The sequence below is a fragment of the Carlito syrichta genome, unplaced genomic scaffold (assembly GCF_000164805.1).
Source record: "Carlito syrichta isolate Samal-C Ts95f unplaced genomic scaffold, Tarsius_syrichta-2.0.1 Scaffold287894, whole genome shotgun sequence".
NCBI classification, from domain to species: Eukaryota; Metazoa; Chordata; class Mammalia; order Primates; family Tarsiidae; genus Carlito; species Carlito syrichta.
Window position 1 is genome coordinate 22219 of NW_007231990.1, and position 7841 is coordinate 30059.

The window sequence follows — 7841 nt, forward strand, 5'->3', positions numbered from 1 at the left end:
ATGTTTGGATGTGGCCCAGTCCAAAGTTCACAGTGGGCTACCTGCAAGTAACCCAACCGCATTCTTTCAACAAAATGGCTGTCTTCTAAAGCTATATTCTACAATTTACACCTTCAATAAATCCTAAGATCATGACCCAGAAGCCTGTGACCAATACAAAGGCTCTTAGATGTGACATGAGTTTGCATTATAAGTTGTGTGAAAGCCAAAACTGCAGTTTGCAGAAGAATGGGAGCAATGAGCTTCTAAAGTTAGCTTGTGTTCATCCCAGTCTTAAAGTTTTTATGTTTTGAGCTCACGGGAACTTAATCTGGTTAGTGCTGAATAGAAAGGGGGAGGAAATGGGGTCAATAGCTCCCGAATGCATCCTAGTGGTCTTGGGGTCAACGGCCCTTCCTGATCCCTAATGCTCAGTGGGCCTCCGTGGCCGGCTCCCAACATTGCAGATATTGAACCAGCCCTGCATCCTGGGGATGAAGCCTACTTGATCATGGTGGATGATTTTTTAGATGTGTTGTTAGATCTGGTTTGCTAGAATCGTGTTGAGAATTTTTGCATCTATGTTCATCAAGAATATTAACCTGTAGTTTTCTTACTTTGTCAGATCTTTACCTGGTTTGGGTATCAATGTGGTGTTAGCTTCATAAAATGATTTGGCATGGAATACTTTCAATAGGATTGGTAACAGCTCCTCTTTGTATGTTTTGTAGAATTCTGCTGGAAATCCATCTGGTCCAGGGATATATTTTATAGGTAGTTTTCTTATGACAAAGTCAATTTCTTGGGTTGTTATTGGTCTATTTAGAGTCTGAATTTCTTCTTGTTTCAACCTTGGGAAGTTGTATGCTGTCAGAAAGGCCTCCCTTTCACTTAGGTTTTTGAGTTTGTTTCCATACAAGTGTACATAGTAATCTATGTTATTCTTCGGGGTCAGTTGTTACTTGATCTTTTGCATTCCTAATTGTGTTTATGTGGGCTTTTTCTCTCTTTGTCTTGGTCAGTCTAGCAAAGGGTTCATCAATCTTGTTCATCCTTTCAAAGAACCAGCTTTTTGTTTTGTTGATTTTTTCTATGATATTTTTGTCTTCTATGTAACATTTTGGGCTTTTATTTTGGTGATCTGTATGCTTCTGCTGAAGTTAGGGTTTTGATGGTCTTGTTTTTCCCGCTCCCTTGGGTGACTTGTTAGACTATTAACTTGTGATCTTACCATTTTCTTCATAATTGTTTGTAGAGATATGAATTCCCTTCATAGTACTGTTTCATGGCATCCCAGAGGTTTTGGTATGATGTTTCTTCATCTTCATTTGTTTCCAGGAATCTTTTAATTTCTTCTTTGATTTCCAAGTTGATCCAGGAGTTGTTCAGCATTATGCTGTTTAGTATCCATGTCTTTGTGCATTTGGGGGGAACTTTGTTGGTGTTGATATTTATTTTTATTCCACTGTGGTCTGAGAAGGTGCATTACAATATTTTGATCTTATGAAATTTATTTATACTTGATTTATGGTCGAGGATGTGGTTGATCTTGGAGTATGTTCCATGAGGTGATGAGTAGAATGTATAATCTGTAGTTATTGGGTGGAGTGTTCTGTAGGTATCTATTAGGTTCATTTCGTCAAGCATCAGGTTGAGATTCTGGATCTTCTTACTGACTTTTTGCCTCAATGTTCTCTTAAGGGTAGATACTGGGGTATTAAAGTTCCTAGCTATGATTGTGTCAGAGTAAATCTTTTTCAAGTTTACTTAGTAGTGGATTTATAAAAGCTGATACTCCTGTGTTTGGTGTTGTTTTTCTGTTGATTTGGGGGTTGATTTATGTGTTTGTTTTCAATCTTGTAGTCATGATGCATGCTTTATTAGTTCTTTGTTTTCTTGCATTCTTGGGAGGAACTTGGTTGTTCTTTTTTTTTTTCTTCCCTCTGTGCTTAATACCTTCTTAAGCATCTCTTATAAAACTGATCTGGAGGCAGCATACACTCTTAGGGATTGAATGTCTGGGAAGGATTTTAATTCTCCATCACTGATGAAGCTTAGCTTAGCTGGGTAGAAAATTCTTGGTTGGAATTGTTTCTCTTTGAGTGTTTTGAAGATTGGGCTCCATTCTCTTCTAGCCTGCAGTGTTTCTGTAGATAAGTCTGCTGCTATTCTAATTGGTCTTCCCTGGTATGTAGTCTGACCTTTCTGTCTTGCTGCCTTTAGGATTTTTTCTTTTATATCTACTTTGTATAAGTGAATTACTATGTGTCTAGGATTTGGTCTTCTTATTTGATACCTGCAGGAGTTATCTGTATCTCTTGCATTAGGATTGTTGCATCTCTGATGAGATGTGGGAAGTTTTCTTGGATGACCTCTTAGAATGTTTGTTCCAGGCTGCTCTCATTCTCCTGATCTGCTTCAGGGATACCAATCAGTCTTAGGTTCAGTCTCTTAATATAGTTGCACATCTCCTGAAGGCTTTGTTCTATCTTTTTAAGTTTCCTTTCTATGTTTTTAACAGATCAGGTTAGTTCCAGATTTTGGTCTCCAAGTTCTGAGATTCTTTCTTCTGCCTGGTTAATTCTGCTTTTCATGCTTGTCAACTTATTATTTATTTCATTTACTGTATTCTTTATAGCTTGCATCTCAGCCATCAGTTCTTTTATATTTTCATCTTGTTTTTCTGGGTTCTTGTTCATCTTTTCCATCCATTCCTTGACCTCTGCATTCCTAGTTTGAGGTCAGTCAATTTGGGTGCTCTTCATTGTTTGAGTTCCAAAGTCTATATATTCATGGACTATCCTCCTTGGACTTTGTGTGGTGCCTGTGGTTCTTCTTTGGTTTTTCTTCATTCATGGTGGGTTTTTCTTCTTTCTTTACTTCCGTTGCTCAGTGACAGAGGGAGTATTTTTCACTTATTTTTACTCAAGCCCCTGTTCTCCCTTGAATAAAGCCTCTGGACTAGTTTTATTTTTGGAACCGAGTTGGAGCAGCAGAGCTACATTATTCCCTTGCAGACTTGAGATTTGAATGAGGTGTGTTAGGGGCTGCTAACATTCAAGAGCTGTCTGATAATCACAATGTTTGCTTATTGGTGTATAGGACCCCAGGAGTCTACTTCCCACCACCTTATGGTATGTCCATACAATGGGAGGTATGTAACTCCCCTGGGTACAAAATAACTTAGGCTGATCCTTATGTTGCCTGCTTGAGTCACATGTCTCACAAGTCACTGGGGAAAGGGTGTAAGGTCACTTTAAAGCTCACCCCTACTCATTCACTGTGAGCAGAGACTGGATTCTTAGGTTGCAGTGCAGACCACAAAAGCTTCAAATCTAACCCCCTGTTTACCCCATGGAGTTGGGGGAAGACTGGGAACTTCCCCCAGCTGATCTGCTTATGTTCAGGTCTTTTCCATGCATTTTGCTCAGAAAGTTGCCCACCTGAGTCACACATCTTGCCAGTCACTGGAAAAAAGAGCACTGGGTCACTTTAAAACTCACTGCCATTTTGCTGTGATATAGGGCTGGGTTCTTTGGCAAGGTTGCCGTGGCAGACTGCAAATGCTTCAGTTAGGGGATGAGGCATCTGGCTCCCCTCAGATGGGACTCTGGTCAGGTTACTATGGTATATTTTCTCACAGTTTGTGTTGCTGGTGTCTGACCTGGGATGAAGGCTGCAGAGGCAGGCGGCACCTGCTGCAGGTGATCTTCACCGTTTTATTCCTTCTTTTTTTTTCCTTTCTGGGTGGTACTCTAGAGATGGTGCCTGCCTCTGGGCTGAAGAGCATGCTGAGGTCTGAGTAGCTGCACAGGGCAGCTACCTAAGCAGGAGATCTCAGCCCTTTCCTTTCAACATCTCCACTCAATCAGACATTCACACAACTTTTGCTGACATCCTAGGGTGAATACTGGTCTCTTCACCCATTCATTTATGCAGAGACTCATGTACTCTGATTGCCTCCATTGCCATTGACCACCCAATATATACTTTAAAAAACTATTTATTTAAATTTACTTTAAATAATTGGCTTATGCAGTTGTGAAAGATGGCAACACTCAAGTTCGTAAAATAGGCTAGCAGGCTCATACAGGAACTGATATTTTGTTGAGGTAGATTTTTTTCTTTCTCTGGGCAACCTCAGTTTTTTCTTGTAAGGGCTTTCAGCTGATTAGATGAGATCCATCCACATTATTGAGGGTAATCTTAACCTAAAGCCAACTTATTGCACATGTTAACCACATCTACAAAATCCCTTCATAGCAACTGTTGATTAAAAAACTATTATAGCTTAACCAAGTTGACACATCACAGTGACAAAAATGCTCTCATCAAGAACCTTCCCTAAAGGATCATGTAAATTCCTTTTAAAATTTATACTAAGTTCTGCCCCAGTTATTTTCAATGTACATATTGCCACATACCACCCTTTCAATTCAATAGATATTCATCGAATATCTACTATGTGGCAGGCACTGCTGGAGTGTCTGTTCCCAAAAATCTCCACAAATTTGAAGTTTTGTGAGCAGTAACCTTATTTGATGTATTGGTACCATTTCTTTTTACCATTAAGCAAATGAATTAAACTCAAAGGTTTTCTCTATTGCATTGATTGAAAATTTAAAGGTAACTTCATCATTATATGAACACAATGAAACCACACCATCTTCCCTATACTCTGGTTTTCATATTGCTAGGGTAAACTGAGGCAGGATGGGCCAGTGCCACAGGAATAAAGAATTTCAAAGGCAAAGCAAAAGAGTTTATTACACTCAGGGAGAGCAGGACCAACACAAATAAGCTGTGCAGTAAGGGGGTTTAGGAAAGAGGGCTTTTTGAAGTCTTAACAAGGAGATAGGGTTTAAAAAAAAATTTCCAGCAGCTGCATTCCTAAGTAGTGATAACACATGCATTCTTTCCTTGGCATTATCAGGACAACCAAGCATTGGCATTGTCAGAGCAACCAGTCCTGTGACTCAAGGGCCGTTAGTCTCTGGTGGGCTTGTGGGCAGTCACAAAAGGCTGATTACAATTAGGTCAGCTTGGTCTTGTATAGGCTGGAAAACAAATGCCTAGAATAGAGAAAAAATCAGTAGAAGAGATGTAAAACAATTATCTATAACTGCCTTAGAAAGTTGGCTCTGTCCTCTGCTAATAATTAGGAAGTGAGGAATGGAACAAACAGCAAAGTATGACAAAGTTTAAGCAATGTTAAAATGGCTGTTCTTTAGGTAAGTCACTCTGTTTTGACTTCACCCTTTCACGTAAGATATATTTATTCCTTATTTTCCATTTCCATACTGTTCTACCTACACCTGCCATTTCTTCTTATATATTTATTCACTTTTACAACACTACTTGAGTGTAATGGGGATGCCATTATGTTGACCAATTGTAATGGCATTTTCTTTTTGGCTCATGTAGTTGAAGTTGCACCATAAGAAATAACTAGAATTCTTAGAGTATTATAATCACTGAAGTGAGATTTATATATAAAAACTCTATGACTACTCCATGCAGAATTTTAGTGCTGGCAGCCAGACATCTTTGTTCCTACAACTGCGGTCCAAACCTAGGTTTAGGCTCACTGTCAGGTCACTTTTTTTGCTAGTCCTCCCCTAGCCTTAGCCTAGTTAATTGAGCTTTCATCTTGCAGTTATAGGAAATTGACCTCAGTCTTCTCTATGTTTTCTCCATTCTGTTGCCCTGCTTAGAGTTAAATTTCTTCATGACCAAGTTTCCTTGTCTTCTTGCCACTCATCTTTGTTCTGTTATTATAGCACTGGGACACAGTCCCCTGGTATTAGATCTCCCTGTATCTCTGACAGCTGAACTTTGCTGGATCTTTGTCTCCTACCTGAAACCAGAGCCACACAGTCTCCTCCCTAGAAGTGGGTTCTGTCTGCTGAGCAGAATCCATTCTTGGCTGTTCATAAAATTGCCTCTTTGACTTTTAACTTTTCTTCTTGAACTATGGTAAAGGAACTTTCCTGATTGCCTACTACACCCATCCCTTTGCCATGCCCCAAATATAACATCAGTTGCTATTTCCATAACTAGAGTAAAAGATATTGGTAACTTTGAAAAAGATATATTTTATTGGTTTCTTTAAATTTGACATTATTTTATGAAAGAGATGCATGTGACTATCAAATATAGTAAAAATTGAACATCTCATCTTTTCCCTCCTCTGACTCATGCCTTGAAGAAACTACAGGTATGTCTACCAGCAATGGTTTTCAACTCCAGCTGCATCTGAGAATCACCTGAGGGAGTTTTTCATAATACCTGGCTGATACTTGGCCTCCAGCCAGTGGTCGGCTGCTAAAAGGTGCTGCAAGAGGGGAGCCTGATTTGTAATATTTGATAATTTCCATGGCATAAATACTTTCTCTATAACCAAGGTGAAATAGTGACATCAATCAGTTAGTAAAATTCCTGAAAATTTTACAATCAACTTTCATGATCCAGCATAAGTTGACTTCAGCAGACCACTGTCTCCACCCTCATCCTATTCCACAACAATTAAATCAGACTATGAGAATCAATCCAAGGTATATTAGTTTCACATAGAGCCCTTATAAAGTAGTGTTTGGCCTTTGGGTTTATAACCTGTCTCTACCATTTAACAGTGCTTTAACCTTGGGAAGCCTAATGTGCCTCAATTTTCTTCATCTGTAACATGGGTATATTAATGGTACCAGCCTTGTAGAATAATTATGAGAATTAGAGTAATTCATGTAAGATACTTAGGACAGTACTGGCATACTAGCAATTATTACTATCTCTTAACTCAGTTTCTTCATATCAACTGAACTTATTTGAAAGGATGCTAGCTACCATTTTAACATTAATTTTTTGTGTGTATTGGGTTATCCAAAGCAACTGAGGAGTTCTGTGTTGGAAAAAATTGAAGATGGGCTTAGATTGAGAATTTAGACGGAGGACAAATAAGAATTTTAATTAAAACTACAGCTAAAATTCATATAATATTGTATTTCATTCCTTACCCCAAGCTGGTGTAAAGAGGGTTAATGAACATTTGATCATGGAGAAATATTTTCTGTTTAACAGCATTGTAAACAGAGGTAAAAGATGTCAAAGGTATACTCTTCTAAAGATACGTCACTCAAGCCGGGCTCAGTGGCTCAGCCTGTAATCCTGCACCTTTGGGAGGCTGAGGTGATTGGATTGCCTGAGCCTGTGGGTTCGAGACCCGCCTGAGCAGCAAGACCTCATCTCTACAACAAATCAAAAAAATCAGCCAGACTTAGTAGCGCTGAAAGTTCCTGCTAATCATGCTTTATCAGATCACTCTGAACAAAAAGAGGCTTAGTAAACAAGGAAATAAAGGAAATAAAGGAAAAATAATAGAAGGTTATCTCTAAATAATATCATCAGGTAAGCTTGAAAAGTCCCTCTTGCAGCAACAAAACTTGTAAAATTATATGTAGGACTCAATTCCAAAGCAAGTTATGATCAGAACTACATAATTATGAAAGAATCACATTCCCATAGCTCTTTTAGACTAAAAACTGTTTGCAGTGGAAAAAGTAAGATAAAATTACTGCGTAGACTAACTAACAGACTAGCAATTATGCTCGCAACCTTGGCTATTTTACTCTGTGGTTCATAAATCAAGATTTTCCTTAAAAGTGTTTTGAAATCTCACATACAATGTAAAATATCAGGGAGTGAAGGGAAGATAAACAGCATTTTTTTTAAAGTTCTAATTTCTGTCGGTCTCCATCTTAAGCTGGAAGAACTCAAATCACTCTATAAAAAAATACCTGCGGGCCGGGCTCGGTGGCTCAGCCTGTAATCCCGTGCCTTTGGGAGGCTGAGGTGAGTGGATTGCCTGA